The 9,229-nt window shown below is 48.6% G+C and overlaps 1 pseudogene; it reads right to left on the bottom strand.

Annotated features, from left to right (window-relative positions):
* Positions 1 to 2,052: 2,052 nt before the first annotated feature.
* On the bottom strand, positions 2,053 to 7,281 carry LOC113179774 (uncharacterized; annotated as a pseudogene).
* Positions 7,282 to 9,229: the final 1,948 nt, after the last annotated feature.

The raw sequence follows: 9,229 nt of genomic DNA on the forward strand, positions 1-9,229 counted from the left end.
ATAGATCATAATTATTGAGGGATTTCACATTCCATTTCTGCCAGTGGAGCATACTGCTGTCTGATTACCATGAGTTTCACCTGTCCAATCTGAGCCTGGAGGAAAGAAACTATACAGTTAAGCAAACAGGGTCCCACAGTTAGTAATAGCATAAGGATGATCAAGGGTCCAGCTAGGGCTGATAGGAGAGAAGTTAACCAGGGGGACTGGGTGAACCAAGACTCAAACCACCCTTGTTGAGTTTCCCTTTCTCTCTGGTGCTCTTCCAGGTGTTTTCTTAGTTTACTCATGGATTCTTTTACGACGCCAGTATGGTCAGTATAAAAACAACATTCTTCCCTTAGTGCTACACAGAGTCCTCCTTCCCTTATAAAGAGGAGGTCTAACCCCCTCCTGTTCTGTAAAACAACTTCAGAGAGAGAGGTTAATGACTCCTGCAAGGCTGTGATAGAGGTTTCTAATGTCTTTAAGTCTTGATCTATTGCTGTTTCTTTTTTTTTTTTTTTTTTTTTTTAAATATTTATTTACTTATTTAGTTAGTTAGTTTTTAGCAGACACAACATCTTTATTTGGATGTGGTGCTGAGGATCGAACCCAGGCTGCACACATGCCAGGCGAGCGCGCTACCGCTTGAGCCACATCCCCAGCCCCTATTGCTGTTTCTAATTGGGCCATTTGTTGTGACCCAGGATCACTGTGGCCGCTCCCGTACCTACTCCTGCAGCAGCTCCTATCCCTAATAGGATGGCTAGAGTGAGGGACACTGGTTCCTGGCGGAAACAGGTTGTTTGTCCCCCTACTAGACCTTCAAATGATTCTGCATCATGATAAAGCACCCTGGGGAGTATTTGCACCATTACACAATAGTTTACAGAGCTGTCAAATACCTGGGCTGAAATGCAAGGAGTTAATCCTGAGTCACATGCCCACCAGGTTCCTTTCTCAGAGACTAGAAAGCCCTGCGTGGTATTGATTTCTCCTATCTGGGTACATATGTGTTGTTTACTTTTGGGTGGGGACCCTAGACATAAACCTGCCCCAGTTACTTCTGGGAGAGTTAACTTTGGATTTTCGCCCCAACTACAGGTGGAACTCTGTGTCTTCACAGCATAAGTCCCATTGACTGCTATCCCTTCATAATAGGGGGGTGCGGCAGAGAGACATAGCCAGCAGGATTGGGTGAGATCTGGCTGTGTGGAGTTCAGTACCATAAAGGTTCCTTTAATCAATTCCCAGGGGGAGGAGTCAGCTGTACTCCGGACTGGGGAAGTAGGCAAAGACGGAAACCAGGAGGAATGAGATGGTAGAGGGGTTCTGGTAGTTCTAGGCATGGGAGGTTTGGGATGCTTAATTCCTGGCTTGAGGGGATTGGGCCCTATTCTGGTGGGATGTTCTTCCTGTTTAAGTCGGATGGTGAACCAGAGGCCAAAGTCATAAGTGGGGTCATAAACATAGAATCGCATTCCCCAAGTATTTCCAGTAAGCCATGTTGTTCTGAGGTAGCCCCTTCCTTTGGAAGTGAAAGTTATATTGAGGGGGTTACATAGACTATTTGTTTCACAGCGAGTTTTTGACACTTGGCTGGCCAAACAGTTCTTGGGATCTATCCAGGTGTCATTTCGCCCTACCTGAACCATGCTGTCTGGGGAGTTTGATTTCCACCATGCAGCTCTCGTTTGTTCACAACCCCAAGATTTGCAATAAAAGTCACTGGGTCCTCCACAGGTTCGGGCCTATTTTCGACTTTGGAAATCAGCTGGGCACACATAATAATCAAGACTGGCTAGCCTACACCTAAAATGGGGGTGATTACATCCATAATACATATGGTGACCCTGTGGGAAATGTTGCCCTGGTTTGGGTTTGAGCAGGATCTGTGTGGGGTCCTCTATGTCAGGGAGGTCCCAGTCAGAGAGGCCTATGGCCAGTTGACAAATGTCCGGGTGGAGAGATGGCCACCAAGTCCATAAGGGGACTGTATGTGAAATAGACCATACTACTTGTCCAGTGGGATTTATAACTTGCCACTGTTGCTGAACAGGCTGATGGGGATTAGGACTGCTGGTGGTCAGGGGAAGAATCCATAGCCCTACCCACGCGATGGACATGCAACTTGAGAGGGTTACCAGTCTGTTCCAGTTTCCAGCCGGAGTCTGGATAGGGCGCAGGCTTGAGATGGGAGGCATGGATCCAGGGAGCGATCCCATCCACTTTCACGGCTGTAGGCGTTATAAGCAACACCTGGTATGGTCCTTTCCAGTGGGGTTCCAGGGATGACACCTGATGCCGTCTCACATAGACGAAGTCTCCCACTTGATATCGATGTGGGGTTCCCTCATCTCTGGGCTGATAGGCAGTGGCCAACTGTTTCCACAGGTACCGCTGGGTTTGTTCAGGGGCTTTAAGTCTCTTAAGCAAGGGGGTGTGAAAGGAAGCATTAAGTCTCGGAGTTGGGGTTAGGTCCCTTACTGGAGGAGGGGAACCATAGAGAATCTCATAAGGGGTGAGGTTATGTAAACAGGTGGAGAGGGTATTTCTTGCACGAAACAGTGCATAAGGTAGGAGCATAGTCCAATCTTTTATGCCGGTCTCCAAGCTTAATTTCGTTAAGGTCTCTTTGATGGTTCTATTCATCCTTTCTACCTGTCCTGAGCTCTGGGGTCTATAAACACAACGTAACTTCCAATCAATCCCCAAGGTCCTGGCCAATTCCTGACTTACCTGGGCCACGAACGCTGGTCCATTATCGGACCCTATTACCTTAGGCAGGCCAAACCTTGGAAAAATGTCCTCTAGGATCTTTTTGACCACCGTCTGGGCTGTTTCTTTCTTCGTGGGGAAGGAAAAAGTATCTACAAAGACTAGGAGATAGTTAAGTCCATACCTTGCTGGCTTAATTTCAGTAAAGTCCACTTCCCAGAATTGTCCGGGTCTGGTTCCTCTTGAGCGCTTTCCGTCTTGGAGGAAGCTTGGATGGATAAGCATTAACTAATTGGCAGACTTGACAAGCTCCAGTTACCTGCTCAGCTATTTCTTTCCTCTGTGAGTCAGTCAACAATAAGTCCTTTCTTTGGTCCTTTAAGAGTGCCTGTAACTTCTTTGAGCCTAAATGGGTGAGCTGGTGTATGTCTTTGACGTAAATTTGGGCTTTTTGAAATTGTAAACTTGGCTCTGAAGGGTCCCAGAGTTCTGTATCTGTGTCCCCAGACGATAAGTCGCCTGAATGTTCCTGTGCAGCCAAGTCTCCTGGTTGTTGTTCCCCCGGCATGGAAATAGCTAACAGGGTCACTCCTTTTAGGGCTGCCAACTTAGCTTCCTCATCTGCCCGTCTGTTTCCAACTGTCACGGGGTCGTTCCCCTTCTGGTGCCCCGGACAGTGCACTACAGCTAGTTCTTTAGGGCCTCTTACTGCTGAGAGAAGGTGGAGGATCTCATCTTTGTTCTTTATTTCCTTCCCGGCAGAGGTTAACAGCCCCCTTTGCTGGTAAATAGCCCCGTGCACATGAGCAGTGGCAAATACATAGCAGCTATCAGTGTATATGGTGGCCCTTTTACCTATTGCTAGTTCCAGTGCTTTCGTAAGGGCAATTAGTTCTGCTTTTTGAGCTGATGTCCCTTCTGGGAGACCAGAGGACTAGATGACATTAGTTTTGCTAACTACTGCTGCTCCAGCCCGCCGCTTACCTTCTTGGAGGAAGCTGCTCCCCTCTGTAAACGATACGACCTCAGGGCGAGGCATTGGCTGATCCTTTAAGTCTCATTGTACACTGGTCTCCTCTGCCAGTATGTGTTGACAATCATGAGCAACGAGTCCTGATGATTCTTCTGGCAGCAATGTAGCTGGGTTGAGTGGAGCAGGGGGTCCCAGCGTTATTCTGTCTTTGTCAAGCAAGAGGCTCTGGTAGTGGGTTATTCTGGAGTTTGATAGCCATCTGTCTGGAGGCTGACAGATGATACTCTCCAGGGCATGGGGGGCTATAATGGTCAGCTTCTGTCCCAACGTTAATTTATCAGCATCTTTTATTAGAAGGGCTGCCGCTGCTATGGCCCTTAGGCAATGGGGCCACCCGCTAGCCACTGGGTCCAGTCTTTTTGATAGGTATGCTACCGGCCTTTTCCAAGGTCCCAAAGTCTGAGTGAGCACTCCCCGTGCTATTCCTTTCTTTTCCTCTATGTAGAGAGTGAAGGGTTTTTCTACATCTGGGAGTGCTAAGGCCGGAGCAGATAGCAGCACCTTTTTGATATTATCAAAAGCTTGTTGGTGTTTAGGGGTTCATTGGAACTGGGCAGCCCCCTTTATCAGCAGGTATAAAGGGGCAGCCAGAGATGCAAACCCAGGAATCCATAACCTGCAAAAGCCGGCAGTCCCAAGAAACTCTCTAAGTTGTCTCTTATTAGATGGGGGCGGTATCTGCACAACGGTTCGTTTTCTGGGCTCAGTGAGCCATCGTTTGCCACCCCTAAGAGAATAACCCAGAAAGATTACTTCTTGCTGGCAAATTTGGGCCTTTTGGGCAGAAGCCCTATATCCAAGCTGAGCAAGCTCGGATAATAGTGCCTGGGTCCCAGACTCACAGTTCTCCTTGGTGTCAGCTGCCAGCAGCAGGTCATCCACATATTGGAGTAGGGTGACTTTGGGGTGCACAGTTCTGAAGTCATTGAGATCCCTGTGGAGGGCTTCATCAAAGAGAGTGGGAGAGTTTTTGAACCCCTGTGGGAGTCTAGTCCAGGTTAGTTGGCCGGATGTTCCTGTTTATGGGTCTATCCACTCAAAAGCAAACAACAATTGACTGTCCTTATGTCGGGGCAAGCAGAAGTAAGCATCTTTTAAGTCCAGCACAGTGTACCATTTCCGCTCCAGATTCAAAGTGCTAAGCAAATTATATGGATTTGGTACCGTGGGGTGAATGTCCTGCACTCTGTTGTTGATCTCTCTTAGATCTTGAATAGGACGGTAGTCCCCAGTTCCTGGCTTTCTTACTGGTAGCAGAGGGGTATTCCAGGCCGATTGACAGGGCCTTAGGACCCCAAGAGCCAAGTATTTCTGAATATGGGGCCTTATCCAATCCCTAACTTCTTTGCTTAGAGGATATTGTTTAACACTGATTGGAGAGGCAGAGGCTTTTAATTCTACTACTATTGGAGGTTGTTTTATGACTAGGCCTAACCCAGCAGTTTCTGCCCAGGCATCAGGATAATCTTTTATCCATTTCTTGGGTAGTTTGCCTGTTGGATCAGTCCCAGGGGGCGTGAAGAGTTGATGTTCATTTTCTAGTGACATAGTCAAAGCCGTGACTATGGGAGTTTTTACTGAAGGATTTAGAAACTCCACTTGGGGACCATCAGGGTTAAAGGTTATTTTAGCCTGGAGTTTGGTGAGCAGATCCCTGCCCATTAATGGGGCCGGGCATTCTGGGATTACTAGGAAACAGTGATGGACTTGTCCCTTTCCTAGATCCATAGTCCTCTTTGTTGTTTAAGCCCGATATCTACTGCCATTAGCCCCTTGAACTAATTACCTTTTATTTGATAGGGGGCCCACTGGGGTCTTAAGGGCTGAGTATACTGCTCCTGTATCCACTTCAAAGTTCACTGGGGTCCCCTCCACTTCAACTGTTACCCTGAGCTTGGGGAGGGGATCCGAGCCCCGACTTTCCTAGTCATCTTCTAGAGTCAGCATGGCAGGCTGGCGTGGCTGCTTCTTTTGGGGGCACTCTTTGGCCCAGTGTCCTTTTTCTTTACAGTAGGCACATTGATCTGAGGCCAGGGGCAGCCTTTTGCGTGGGCCCAGGTATCCCTTCCTGTCTCCCTGCTTTTTAACTTCTGGCCTATCTGCGGCTGTGACCAGGACCTTAGCCAATGCTTTAGTCTGCCATTTGCTCCTTTCATCCTCCTTTTGTTCCCTTTCCTTCTCCCTCCTCTATTCCCTCTCTTCCTCAGTTTCTCTCTTATAATATACTTTTTCAGCTTCTCTGACTAAATCTCTTAAGGTCATATCTTGTAATCCATCTAAACATTGTAACTTCCTCTTAATATCTAGGGCAGCCTGCCCGATAAAGGCCATTGCAACAGATGCCTTTTGGTCCTCTGCCTGAGGATCAAAGGGAGTATATCTCCTATATGCTTCCATAATTCTCTCCAGAAACATTGAGGGAGATTCATTAGGCCCCTGGATAATCTCTCTTACCTTGGCAAAATTAGTTGGCCGCCTGGCGGCCACTCGGAAACCCACTATAAGAGCCTGGCGATAAGTGGACAGATGCTCCCTACCTTCAAAGGTGTAGGGGTCCCAGTTGGGTCAGTTTAAGGGGATGCCAGCTTCAATGATGTTGGGAAGTTGGGTTGGTCGCCCATCTGGTCCAAGAATATTCTTTCTGGCTTCCAAGAGGATTCTCTCTCGTTCCTCCATTGTGAAGAGAGTCCCCAGAAGTTGTTGGCAATCATCCCAAGTGGGCTGGTGTTAGAACATCACCTACTTGACTAAACCTGTAAGTCGGGTGGGGTCCTCAGAAAAAGGGGGATTGTTATTTTTCCAGTTATATAGGTCTGAGGAGGAGAAAGGCCAGTATTGGTAAGCTTGCATTTCTCCTCCGTGGCCATCATCTATTGTGGGCCCATAGGGATGAAGAGGGAGCATCATAAGGGCTTCCAAGTTTTCCATTATTCGTCACCGGCGGGTTCCTTTAGCTGGCCCAGTTTCCTCGGGGGGGGGGGGGGGGGGGAGGGATTGCTGCTGCTACCGCGGGGAAGTCCCCAGGAGGGCTTGGGTCTGACCCAATTACCTCTAGCAGTGGAGAGGCTGAGTCAGTGGCGGGAGGGTCGTCTGGGGTGGGTCGGGGGTTGGGGAGCATGGGTAGAGGATAAGGTGGGGGAGGAGAGTCCAGTAAAGTTTAATCCTGTGACTCAGGGAGAATGGAGGGACGAGGGGGAGGAAGGGAAGGTTTGAGTGATAGGATCCTGGGGGAAGGGGTTGGAGTGGGGGCAGGGACAAGGAAAGGCTTCACCCATGTGGGAGGAGATTCACAGAGGTCCTGACAGGTTAAGATATATGGCTGTTGATCTGGATGGCCATGTGGTCCCGGCTAATCTGACTTTGCGGATTAGAGGGAGGTGAAAGGATCCTTTTGGGGTCCATTCAACTCCGGAAGTGGGCCATTCTGAAGCACAGAGAGTCTGCCAGGTCCGGCATTTCACTGAAAAAGAAAGATTCTGGGCCCTTGAGCAGACATCAGTCCAATGGTCAAGGGTCAGGGTCAGAGGCGTGGAATGGCTTTGTCCCATAATAGGAGTTACTCAAACAGGGACAGGGACAATACAAACTTGACACAGACAAGGACAAACAGTAAACGTTTTACAGGAGTCCAAGACAAAGATTATAACTGAGTAACTGGCAAAACCTGATGAGCTGGATGATAAAGACAGACAGTAAACTCAACCTGAGACAATGAACAGAACTGAGTAGCCGGCAAAACCTGATGGGTTGGCAGCAGAGTCACTGAATCCAAATCAGTGGCAAAAATACACCTGAATTGAGGGCACTTCGGTCCCCCAGTTTCCCGAGTGCTCCAAGGCGTCCCTTGGGGACGTGGCCTATGGCTTCAGGACACATCTGTCCGCCACCGCCAGGGGGAGTTCACTCCCTCCGCCGGCAGCCACTCTGCCAACCCTTAAACCGAAACTAAACTGAAAGCTCTGAGCAATTGCAAGAAAAAGGAAAAAGGCGCCTTACTTACCCCTAGAGGAGTCTGTTGGGGTCTCCTTGTTTGGTGCTGCAGGGATCCCGGGTGAGCCCCCAAATGTAAGGGACCAGTGAACGATGAAGGAAGAGACCACCAAGAGACCGACTCATGCAATAGCAAAAGGGGGTTTATTGAAGATCCAGCGTGCTGGGGCTCTGTGCTCACTCGAGGAGGGAAAGCAGCCCAGAGCCCCAAGCAGGGGTTAAGCAGTGCTTAAGTACACTTTTGGGGGAGGGCAGGGGCTTTGCATACATCAGAGCAAATCATTATGAGGCGCAGGAAAATTGAACAACAACTCTCAAACATGATTAGCACATTCATTGGCAGGGACAGGTCGGGCGGGGGTGATAGGTCAGTCCTAAAGCTGGGTATACATTCAAAGTGATTGGTTTAGGCCCTGAGGTGCCTACGTGCTGAGCTGCACTGGGTCCAGGTTGTTAAGCAACTAAGTGGTCAGGGGGGATTTCAACACATATCTAATGGGCAGTCCCGGGAATTGTCTTAACAGCTACAGGAATTTTAGGCTTTTAGTGTAGCTTAGAAACTTAACAATACCTGGTCCTTTACATTTTAACTTCAGTTTCTTTTACTCTTTCAGGAGGGTTATCTGGCATCCCAGGTATTTCCCTGTCTAATGCTGATTGGTGGCTGCTAAAGGGTTGCTATGGGTCTCACCTAGCCTGACTGAGTCAGGGACAACTGGCACTGCAGATCTCTCCTGTTATTTGTAGATAAACAACTCAGCAGGGTGGGTATGTGCCTAGGAGTGCTCTTTGGGTCTTTCCAAGGACAAAGATTGTGCCCCCTTCCTTGGACAGGCTTTGCTCTGAGGTAGAGGCTGGTTTTTCAAGGTGTGTTTTTATATGTCCCAGGCTTCCTTGTTCTCCTGCTTTTTCCACCTTATCTTTCTCCTTCCTGCTTAAGGTACTAGGCTCAGGAATGCTTGGTGGGAGGGCCAAAAGGTGGGAATCAGGTGGGCTGAAGGGGGAAGGTCAGGGTGGAGTAGCCAAGGACACATTAACAACCTTATAGCTCCCTGTGGGGAGGGGAAATTCCTGGGACAGGTTACCTTGGCAACAGGTAGGAGCAGGGGCAGGTTCTTGACAAGGGTAGAGGAAAGCCTCTGAAGGAATTAACATTTCAATCCCTCAAGGGACAAGTCTTCAACTTCCCACACTCACTCAAAATTGGCCTTCTACCTCTAGTTACCTTTTTATATTGACTGCCTGTCTGGCTACCCCCGTGGCTCCATCCTACCACTCTCCTTTGGTGATGATTTCTTATATCCCCAGTTTTAAGAGTTAAAGTGCCACTTTGGGCCCAATCCTTAAATACCTTTCCTTCTATCTTTATGCTTTACTTCTGAAGACCTATCAGCTCAATCCTAAATAGGTCTCAAGTCTTTGTACTTCTCACCACATTTCCCACCATCTTCCTTATCCCAGACACCAGTGTCTCTTGCTTGGACTCCTGTTATAGCCTATTTACAG

The sequence above is a fragment of the Urocitellus parryii genome, chromosome 1 (assembly GCF_045843805.1).
Source record: "Urocitellus parryii isolate mUroPar1 chromosome 1, mUroPar1.hap1, whole genome shotgun sequence".
Taxonomy (NCBI): Eukaryota; Metazoa; Chordata; class Mammalia; order Rodentia; family Sciuridae; genus Urocitellus; species Urocitellus parryii.